Below are 12,214 nucleotides of genomic sequence, written 5' to 3' on the forward strand. Positions count from 1 at the left end.
TGTTATACCACGTTCGCACCTTTGATGTTGGAATGCTGCTAATCACTTCTCCTGGAGTTCGAATCTTGGTGTTGTGACAAGATATTACGAATTACTTTTACTGCTTTTATTTATCTATACTTTTGCATTCTCCGTGATGAAATACTATTAATTATTTGATCTCAAAGACGGAATTTAGGTTGAGGTGAGAGACTAACCTGTGTTGTAACCGGGGTCTAGATTAGTTTGAAAGCTGGTAGTTTCATTTTTCCATTATTTTTTGTTTATTTGCGTCAGAGTTCTGCAGTAACAGAAAAATCAAGATCCGGCAAAAGCTATTAATGAAAACTCAGTTTGATCTAACTGTAGAGCCTAGTTAAGGTTGCTGTTACGTTAAATACTTAAATCTTCTCCTCCAATCGAAACGAAAACATCTTAACGTCATTGGCCATATTCTCAAAAATTTTAGAAAAAGGAATGTACAGGCAGCTTCTCAACCATCTGACCACAAATAACATATTATCAAGAACACAGTTTGGATTTCTGAAGGGTTCTGATATCGAGAAGGCTATTTACACCTACAGTGAAAATGTACTTCATTCATTAAATAACAGATTACAAGCAACAGATATTTTCTGTGATTTGTCAAAGGCATTTGATTGTGTGAACCACAACACCCTTTTAAATAAATTAGAATTCTATGGTGTCACAGTCAGTGTTGCAAAATGGTTCAAGTCATACCTCGCTAACAGGAAACAAGGGGTGTCAGTGGAAGGGACTAGTGAATTAAGTCATCAGTCATCATTAGAATGGGAAGAAATTACATGTGGTATCCCACAAGGATCCATCTTAGGGCCATTGCTTTTTCTTGTGTACATTAATGATCTCTCACCAGTTATGCTGCCAGAAGCAGAGTTCGTTTTGTTTGCAGATGACACAAATATTGCAATAAATAGTATGTTGAGTGTAGTTCTAAAAAGATCTGCTAATAATATTTTCATGGATATTAATAAATGGTTTAAAGCCAATCCACTGACATTAAACTTCGAAAAGCATCACTATATGCAATTCAGAACCTGTAAGAAGTTTCCACCCAGCATATGCATAATGTATGAAGAAGAGCAGATAGAAAAGGTTGACAGTCTTAAATTCCTGGGGTAACAACTTGATAATAAATTCAGTTGGGAGGAGCACACCACAGAACTGCAGAAACGCCTTAACAAATCTGTATTTGGAATTCGAGTGTTAGCTGACATAGGCGACATAAAAATGAAAAATCTTTCATACTTTGCCTACTTTCATTCCATAATGTCATATGGTATAATATTTTGGGGTAACTCTTCAAGTCAAACAAAAGTTTTCAGAGTCCAAAAGCGTGTGATACGTATTATTTGTGGAGTAAATTCATGGACGTCCTGTAGAAACCTCTTCGAAGAACTGGGTATACTAACTACTGCCTCTCAGTATATTTACTCCTTAGTGACATTTGTCCTAAATAATATATCAATTTTTCCAACAAACAGTTCAGTTCATACATACAATACCAGGAACAAAAATGATCTGCACAAGGACTTAAAAGCGCTTACTTTAGTTCAAAAAGGGGTCCACTACTCAGGAACACTCATCTTCAATAATTTGCCAGCAAACATAAAAAATTTAGTTATAAATAAAGATCAGTTTAAAAGGAGCCTGAAAGACTTACTAGTGGCCAACTCCTTCTACTCCATTGACGAATTTTTTAATAGAAACAAATGATGTATTGTATATATTCATACTATTAGTATTGTTATTTCAGCTTAAAAAACACAAAAAATAAAAATAAAAAAACTGACATGTTCCACATCCACGAGGATCTCCTCAGCACGGATCTATGGAATGAAAAACTAATATAAACTAATCTAATCAGCTGTTCCGCCATCTTAATTTCCCAAGCCCGCTCTCGACAGGTGGTACCAATATACACTTCGAGGTGTGGATGGTACCTTGTAAAGTATTAGCAGAGGATTTCCTAAAATCTGCACCGCTTTGTACATTATGTACTTAAATAGTCTCAATGATATCTTTACTTACATGTTGTGGGAGTATACTTATATCTGGCACACGGAGAACACCACTACTGAGCAGATATCTCGGTCTCTAAGGGTCTTGTCCATGGACGTTAAACATTAATCTTCCTTGCTTTTGGTCAGATGTCTCATTCATATACTACCAGGTAAACAGTTATCAGTGTCAAAGTTCCTGTCGTAGTTCCTGAGATTAGTCTTCACAAACGGACAGAAAAAAGCGATAAAAACTCTATTTATGGTGTTTATAGATGTTTTAATGTTTTATTTCAAAACTAGTTGGATGGTACGACTTTTATATGTGCGCATGTCTTGTTGTGGTCAACCACCCATACTGCACTTGTGTTATTTTAATGAATACAATGAAACTAGTAACAGGTGATTGATATATTTACCCTCTGGTTTGTTAATAACGCCTGAGACAAGCTATTATCCCAGCTGGCTATGACAATAACATCCAATCCTGTGATTAGATACTGCACTCATTTTATTAATGGATCTGAAGATGGCTGATTGCTCAGCCAAAACTAGTAATCAATAATTGTTAAAATATTACTATCTGCATTATTAAGTGATTTAATATAAAAATTCTTTAACATTTATGACAATAAAGCTTCTATAACAATAAATGATACCTGATGTAACTAAAAGATGTATTCCCGACATGGCTGCTCGATTCTCGTGTATTACCCAGTCACACCATAGCTATTAGTCAAACAAAAATTTGTTATAACATGTACTTCATTTCAGATATATGTCTGACTAATGAAGGTAGTTAATAACATGGCACATTATAAAAATTATTTCCAAATTCGTAATAAATTTGTTGTTCAGTCCACTATATACTGAATTGTACAACCTGTCTTAACATGGAAGATATCTGCAGTCTATTTTTATGATCATATCATTACCGATTCCATTAATGTTATGTCTTAAAACAGCAAACTGGAAGATAATGAACCACGCAGTACATGCATATTATGTAATACAAAAAAACTAACATGGTCATCAACTTTGATTCTAATTCATGTGTAATAACAGACTTGGTTCAATGACTTCGTTTGTATTATTAATTAACAGCAAGAATTGTTTTATTACTCGTCAGATTATGGTTTCCAATGAACTGAATATTCTAACTGCTTAGGAAAATTATACTTCATCTGTAATAAATCCATCCACAGTCAGTCTCCCCATTTAAAATGTTTATAATGCAAAATGTTAATTTTGGTGTTAGTGGCACTAAGCAATACTTTATTATGAGAAATAAGTATTTATCGGATGTGTACTTGTTTAAATTTGTTGAATCAGAATTCCTTAATTCATCAAAAGACATTAAGTTCCACTGGGTTTTATTAATTCACTGTATGCAAACAAAAATCATTGCGCACAGTTTTAGATTCTGCGCTTCAATTACCTCAATGCTATATTGATCCCAGTATTGGAAAGGCATTGTGGGTCTGCGGCATTTCCCACTGACTGTTTTATAATAAACAGCAGATTCGTTGTAAATTGAGGCAATTGATACAGCAGCAGAATTTCACTGTCAAATCTTTAGAGACGAAAACTGTGAAGTAAACCACTGTTACAGTAGTATATTGGTCTCAGTGCAGACTGAGAAATACAGTTGGTTCTGAACGTTGTGCTCTGTCTTTTATAATGTGCTGCGTTAATAATTTATGAAACATCGAAGGTCGATCAATTTCGAACTTCACATCTGTTCAGTATGTTAGCGTAGTACAACTGCTCACCTTGTTATAGCAATGCGTAATTTTCAACCTTTACTACTGGAATTATAAGCGTTTGGGGCTATTATGTCTCAATCATTGTTGAAAATACTGCTGTCTTCTTTCACTTTCAACATTCCGCTAGTCAGTAAACTTATGATGGTGGTTATAGAGACGCATTGGGTGTAAAATTTAAATTCCCATATTTCTTCACAATTTGACTTACAGCACGTATTTCTTCGCAGCTACTGCCTGCTTTTTCATATTGTGGGCAACTTTTCGTTGAGGCAGAAATTCAAGCGCGTAACTGGATTGTGGCATTCGGGGCGTTGCCTTGGGGTTCTCCGAGGTTGAGAGGCCCTGTGATTTGACAGGGAAATTATTTTTCTGAAAAAAATACAGTTTAATGTTTGGAATTCGTCTTTAATCATTAGAAATTCTTACATAAATGTACTATTTCTCATGTGTGCATGATGAAATGTTTCAAGACGTTATGGTGATACACTCGCCTGTTGAATAGAGATCACTTGACACGGAATCTTCGTAACAGCATTTGCAGTTTGTAGTTTTCTGATTTCCATGTAAATACAACATTTATAAAAAATCATGCTTCCCCAATACAAATTGCCCCAGACACACACTGACAGTCTTTATGACTGGTATGCAAAATAAAATATTCCGAATATATTTTTGCAGTGTCGAAGGTCTTCCTATTTGTTAACCACACAACCCTGTAAGAATTTTTTCTTATGCGCCCGGAGAAAGGTGCGATCGATTTGTCCCTTATTTTGGGTGCGACAGATTGGCAGAGCTCAGATGATTGGTCAATTCTTGTGTCCGGTTCCACCCGTCGGATTTCAGCAATCGTGTTATACTTAAGGCATAGACGCTACAGAGGGGCAATAATATTCGTAGACAGCACATCGTATTCGTAAACAAACAGATGTAGCATATGGCAAAATTACAATCACAGTTCGATTAATTACTTAACCATTAATTATATCGAAAAAGGAAGATAACAAAAATAAATAAAAACAGAAAAGGAGAAATATACGTATCTGAAATAAAGTATTGTCGTAATTTATGCGAATAAGAAAAGTACAGAGAACCTTTAAATCCATTACACTGTAGTGCATGGTGAAGTCCTAATATTGTGAAACAGTGTTAACTTATAATAATAATTATTGAATTACGGAACTGCCGCAGGAAAATGGGGTTTTGAACCAGGTAGAAACTAAAATGTAACACAACAACGGGGAAATGAAATAAATAATAACGCATTTGAAACGGTAACATGAAGTGTGGAGAAACCGGCACAGAAATCCTAAAAGGAAATCCAGAAAACAAGTCACGAGAATTCACAAAAAGTAACAAATACTGGAGTCAATAACGAGAACTAAGCTATAGGCTTATTCAAATTAGCGATTCCAATCGTCCCATCGTTCATTATTTAGATTGTTTTTCCAGCCAAGTGTCCGCTGCACTTGCTCTCTGAATTACCGCGAAAAAGCAACATATATTGTAATCGGCAACTAGGTCAATTCTAGTTACCGATTTAAATCACTTCACAGTTTGTTATTTAGATCGTTTTTGCAAGAAGTGTGTGCACTACGGTGCTACTCGTCTATATTTGATACGACTCTCTGCAATACCATGAAAAAGCAAAAGCTTGTCATCATTACAATATTTGTTACTTTTTCTCAGTAGTTCAGAGATGAATAGGAACTCTATGAATCCTACAAAAACCGAGTTCACACACTTACTGGAAACATGTCCAAAATTATGAACCATTGAATGGTTGGAATCGATAGCTAGAATTGACCTCCTGTATAGGACAGTTATAGTTATAGATTCCAACATTTCCATAGTTCATTATTTAGATCGTTTTTACCGGCCAGTGTGTGCACTGAAATGTAATAGGAATTCTGCATTTATAACTCCTCTCTGAATTACTGGGAAAAATGACAAATGTTGGAACCGGTAACTAGAATTACGCTTTATAAGAGGTCAAGTCTAAATACCGACTCCAATCATTGCACAGTTCTCTTTTCAGATGGTTTTTCCAGCAGGTGTGTGCACTGAAATGGAATTGGATATGTGCACTTGTAATTTCTATCTGAAGTGATGTAAAAAAGTAACTAATATTGGAATTGGTAATTAGAATTAACATTTATAGGTTAATTCTAGTTATGGAGTCCAACATTTGTTACTTTTTGTGAAATTTCGTTATTTGTATACTGGCTTTTTTTATGATTTCTCCGCATTTCATTCTACTGTTTCATATACGTTATTATTTATATCGTTTCCCATTGTTGTGTTACATATTAGTTTCTTTCCACCCAAAACCCTCACCGTCTCGTGGTAGTCCCGTTAGATTCAATAACTAACACTATTTTATAATACTGCTATGCTGGGTAATTTCCAAGAATGATTGCCTATCGAAATCGCTGGCTCCAAACGATACACATCGAACGTGCGATCGGAAATCGATCATGCAATTCTTGTGGCGGGCGTTGTATGTTTACGGTGGTCACTACAGCAATGAAACAGAAAAGCGTTTCAAAAAAACTTGCAATTGGAAAGGAGACGACTTACCTTACTCGTCGTCGGTGTTGTCGTCATTACGGTGGTCTGGATGGATAATTTGGAAGAGTCGAACCATGTATTCTTCCTGATACTGGTTCGTTTTCCGCACTGCCCGCAGTCAAATTGTAACGGTATTTCAGTATTGAAACTGTTCTTACGAAGTTTTACACACTTCGCACCACCACAGTCTACACAGTCACTTCTTCTCTCGTCTGGAAGTACTCCATATTTGCGACAAAAAGTCGAACAATTATCTACGCTGGATAAACATGGCATTAGATTCTTGCATGTGAGAGAATCCGCCGAAGAAACATCAAGAACACCAGACATCCCACTCACTAACGACATAAATCGTCTGGGTTTCCCTAGCAACTCACAAATAATTCACGGAGGTATGTAATTTACAGCAAGTAAGGGAACGACGGAAAACAGATAAAAATGACGATCACAAATAATTGATCACAACTCCCGCCACCGGCGTCGCATGATCGATTTCCGATCGCACGCTCGATATGTATCGTTTGGAGCCAGAGACTTCGATAGGCAATCATTCCTAGAAATTACCCCATGCTGTATTGAATTGAAAGGTTATCTGTGCTTTCCTTACTCGACAGTTACGACAGTAATTTAGTTCACGCATACATGTTTCTCTCATGTTTCGTTATTTATTTCCGTTCTCTTCAATTCGTTTTGATATAATTCTTACCTAAGTAAATAATCGTGTGAATTGTGATCGTAATTTTATAGTATGCTACATTCCTTTGTTTACGAATATCATCCGCTGCATTCAAAGATTGCCTCTATGTAGTGTCCCTGCCTCTGGTATGACGTTGTGGCTCAAAGGCGACGAGTAGAACCGGACACTAGAATTTATCCCAGATGTTTAAGGATGACCTACCTTCTGATTGATATCGTTGCTCCGTGTTGTTACTGCATTTAACGGTTTTCCTAAGATTTTTCTGACTGGTGACGGACAAACTTATGTTGCTCGCCAGTCGTCTCGTCTCAGACTGTTGCTCAGAAACTGCCTGGGCTGCTGCAGAGATTCCTGTATTATTGACAACAACGTCAAGTCGTGATATACTGTGTGATTTAAGAAGATATGCGGAAGGCGTTCGATACACTTCCGCACTGTCGCCTCATAAACAAAGTAAGAGCTTACGGAATATCAGACCAGCTGTGTGGCTGGATTGAAGAGTTTTTAGCAAACAGATCACAGCATGTTATTCTCAATGGAGAGTCGTCTACAGACGTTAAAGTAACCTCTGGCGTGCCACAGGGGAGTGTTATGGGACCATTGCTTTTCACTATATATATATATATATATATATATATATATATATATATATATATATATATATATATATATATATATGACCTAGTAGATAGTGTCGGAAGTTCCATGCGGCTTTTCGTGGACGATGTAGTATACAGAATGCGGCTTTTCGTGGACGATGTAGTATACAGAGAAGTTGTAGCATTAGAAAATTGCAGCGAACTGCAGGAAGATCTGCAGCGGATAGACACTTGGTGCAGGGAGCGGCAACTGACCCTTAACATAGACAAATGTAATGTATTGCGAATACATAGAAAGAAGGATCCTTTCTTGTATGATTATATGATAGCGGAACAAACACTGGTAGCAGTTACTTCTGTAAAATATCTGGGGGCATGTGTACGGAACGATTTGAAGTGGAATGATCATATAAAATTAATTGTTGGTAAGGCGGGTGCCAGGTTGAGATTCATTGGGAGAGTCCTTAGAAAATGTAGTCCATCAACAAAGCAGGTGGCTTACAAAACACTCGTTCGACTATACTTGAGTATTGCTCAGGTTGACGGAGGAGGTAGAGAAGATCCAAAGAAGAGCGGCGCGTTTCGTCATAGGGTTATTTGGAAAGCGTGATAGCGTTACGGAGACGTTTAGCAAACTCAAGTGGCAGACTCTGCAAGACAGGCGCTCTGCATCGCGGTGTAGCTTGCTGTCCAGGTTTCGAGAGGGTGCGTTTCTGGACGAGGTATCGAATATATTGCTTCCCCCTACTTATATCTCCCGAGGAGATCACGAATGTAAAATTAGAGAGATTCGAGCGAGCACGGAGGCTTTCCGGCAGTCGTTCTTCCCGCGAACCATACCCGACTGGAAGAGGAAAGGGAGGTAATGATAGTGGCACGTAAAGTGCCCTCCGCCACACACCGTTGGGTGGCTTGCGGAGTATAAATGCAGATGTAGAAAATACACAGTTCTGTCACATTAGTGTGACCAGCTGTCAAAAGCCTGAGAACCATATTTTACAGCGCGAGACGTGCAGGAAGAGTGTCGGTGAAGTTCTGGAAGGTACCGATAGCAATGTGGAGCCATGCCGAGTCCTGTACTGTGGCCAGCTGCGCCAGGTTTCTCGGTTGATGATCCGTGACGCGAACAGCCCAATTGAGAAGGTCCCATAGATTCTGGATTGGGTTTAAATTCCGGCAGTTTAGTGGCCAGGAGAGTCCGGGAAACTCACCCTGGTGCTCTTCGAGCCACGCACGTACTCTGCGAGCCGTGTGACACGTTGCGTTGTCAGGCTGGAGGATGCCATCTCACCGAGGAAAAAAAAAAGCTGCATGTAGGGGTGAGCATGGTCCCAAAGGACAGATGCATACTTGTGTCGATCCACTGTGCCTTACAGAGCGACGAGATCATCCAGGAAATGCACGAAAACTTTCCCCAGACCAAAACGCTCCTTCCTCATTGCTTTCAGACGTTTCACGCCGTATTCGCCAACAGCCATCTGTCCGATGGAGCGTAAAACGCGATTCATCTGAAAAAGCCGCTTCTCGCCACTCAGTGTATGTCCAAATGCGTTCGTCATCAAGGAACAGCAGTCAGCATGGATGCATGAAACAGGAGCCTGCTGCGGAGACCGTGAGCAGCCACTTTCGCTGAACAGTCGTTGAGGAGACACTGTTGGTAGCCCCTTGGTCCATCTGAACGGTCAGCTGCTCAACAGTTGCACGTCTATTCGTCGATACACATCTCCGCAGCTGTCGTTCACCCCTGTTGTCTAGGCCTGTGGTGCACCACGGTTGCGTCGGCGCCGGTTTCGGATAGCTCCATTTTGCCAGTTTAAAAAACTTAGCCGCTTCGGAAATGGTTCCATCCCTGGCAAGAAAGCCTTTTGGACGTCAGAGAAGTTGTTCCGTTTCCGCATCACGACAACGATGATACCGACGCTTTGTATACCCTCCAATGCTAGTGCTGCCGCTTCTAGTGCCGTCTGTGAGTGATTATCGCACGTTGACGTCGAACATAGGTGGTCACATTTATGTGACTGAACCATGTAATCATTACACAGTTAAGAAAATTACCCAGCTATAAAAGCAGGGGCACAACTAGGCTGGGGCGGCGGCAGTAAGTATCTCGAGGATAAGGTGCCTTGGGAAAAAAAAATGGGAAAAAAATAAGGAAAATTCACAGTGGGTAGGAAAAGTGGGAAAAGTAGTAAAATCAGTCAAGAGAAGTCTTCCGCTATGTTAAATAATGGGAGATTGTTTTGGTAATCAATCTAACACAAGTAAATGCGAATCGTTTATCTCCTTTACCCGGACAAAGATCAATATACATTAGGAGCTGAACATCAGTAAATTGAATCTCTAGAGTAAAAGTAACTAGCTGGCAACAATTGTTCCTCCAAAGGCTATGATGTGCATTCGTCAGAGCAGGCGTATACGCCATGTTCCCTCCCGGTCGTTGTGTTTTCGCATATAGGACTACTCAAATGGTGCAAATGGCTCTGAGCACTGTGTGACTTAACATCTGAGGTCATCAGACCCCTATAACTTAGAACTAGTTAAACCTAACTAACCTAAGGACATCACACACAACCATGCCCGAGGCAGGATTCGAACGTGCGACCGTAGCAGCAGCGCGGTTCCGGACTTAAGCGCCTAGAACCGGTCGGCCACAATGGCCGGCATTTATTCCTTAAAGGTGCTGTATAGGCCAAGGGGCTACTAAATTAACATTCCAGTATTTCGAAACAGTCGAAAGTATCCGTAAATTCTTTCGTCGTCTACGATGGTAAAATTTAAAAACTTTTTCTGTGATTACTACTAAGGTAACGACAAGGACTCCAAGTCCAACGTGTTGGACTGACAGATAATAAACAATATATACATTTAAAGACAGATTCATTAACACTCTTAAGGCTTTGATAAACATAATTCATAAGATTAAGGAGTGTAACGGAAGAAGTGTAGTAATAGGTCTTAAAAACATAATCAAATGTTCAAATGTGTGTGACCTCCTAAGGGACCAAACTGCTTATGTCATCGGTCAATAGACTTACACACTACTTAAACTAACTTCTGCTAAGAACAACACGCACACCCATGCCCGAGGGAGGACTCGAACCTCCGACGGGAGGGGCCGCACAGTGCGTGACGTGACGCCTCAAACCGCGCGGCTCCTACGCGCGGCTCAAAACATAATCATACACTTTGAAGATTGGTACAGTTACTGTGTTGTTCCGAAGCACGTACAGTATATCTTCGAACACGCACACATGTCCGAAGAAATATTGCACCGTATTTCGGAACAACGCAGACACTGCAATATCGTATTTATCTGCCAGGACACTGAGTCGTGCTCGGGTAGTAGGTGTTTCACTCCCGCTGAACGAGAAGATGACCAGGACATCCCGCCGTCTGGCTCCTGTGGACACCCCCGAAAGAAGATAACACAAAATTTAAAAAAGATAAAAAAAACTACAAATAAGGACATAACAAAATAATGAAAAACAAATAAAATATAATAAAAGCATTGTACCCCTTCCTATATACAGGGTTATTACAAATGATTGAAGCGATTTGACAGCTCTACAATAACTTTATTATTTGAAATATTTTCACAATGCTTTGCACACACATACAAAAACTCAAAAAGTTTTTTTAGGTATTCACAAATGTTCGATATGTGCCCCTTTAGTGATTCGGCAGACATCAAGCCGATAATCAAGCTCCTCCCACACTCGGCGCAGCATGTCCCCATCAATGAGTTCGAAAGCATCGTTGATGAGAGCTCGCAGTTCTGGCACGTTTCTTGGTAGAGGAGGTTTAAACACTGAATCTTTCACATAACCCCACAGAAAGAAATCGCATGGGGTTAAGTCGGGAGAGCGTGGAGGCCATGACATGAATTGCTGATCATGATCTCCACCACGACCGATCCATCGGTTTTCCAATCTCCTGTTTAAGAAATACCGAACACCATCCTGTTGAAAGATGAAGTCGGCGCTGTCGGTCTCCAGTTGTGGCATGAGACAATTTTCCGGCATGTCCAGATACACGTGTCCTGTAACGTTTTTTTCGCAGAAGAAAAAGGGGCCGTAAACTTTAAACCGTGAGACTGCACAAATCACGTTAACTTTTGGTGAATTGCGAATTTGCTGCACGAATGCGTGAGGATTCTCTACCGCCCAGATTCTCACATTGTGTCTGTTCACTTCACCATTAAGAAAAAATGTTGCTTCATCACTGAAAACAAGTTTCGCACTGAACGCATCCTCTTCCATGAGCTGTTGCAACCGCGCCGAAAATTCAAAGCGTTTTACTTTGTCATCGGGTGTCAGGGCTTGTAGCAATTGTAAACTGTAAGGCTTCTGCTTTAGCCTTTTCCGTAAGATTTTCCAAACCGTCGGCTGTGGTACGTTTAGCTCCCTGCTTGCTTTATTCGTCGACTTCCGCGGGCTACGCGTGAAACTTGCCCGCACGCGTTCAACCGTTTCTTCGCTCACTGCAGGCCGACCCGTTGATTTCCCCATACAGAGGCATCCAGAAGCTTTAAACTGCGCATACCATCGCCAAATGGAGTTAGCAGTT

The 12,214-nt window shown here is 39.8% G+C and overlaps 1 protein-coding gene across 5 annotated transcripts in view; it reads left to right on the forward strand.

Annotated features, from left to right (window-relative positions):
• Nucleotides 1-12,214, forward strand: part of LOC124622161 (glycine receptor subunit alpha-3) — a 588,708-nt gene that overhangs the window by 268,529 nt on the left and 307,965 nt on the right. The window lies entirely within an intron of this gene.

This window comes from Schistocerca americana, chromosome 7 (assembly GCF_021461395.2).
Source record: "Schistocerca americana isolate TAMUIC-IGC-003095 chromosome 7, iqSchAmer2.1, whole genome shotgun sequence".
NCBI lineage: Eukaryota > Metazoa > Arthropoda > Insecta > Orthoptera > Acrididae > Schistocerca > Schistocerca americana.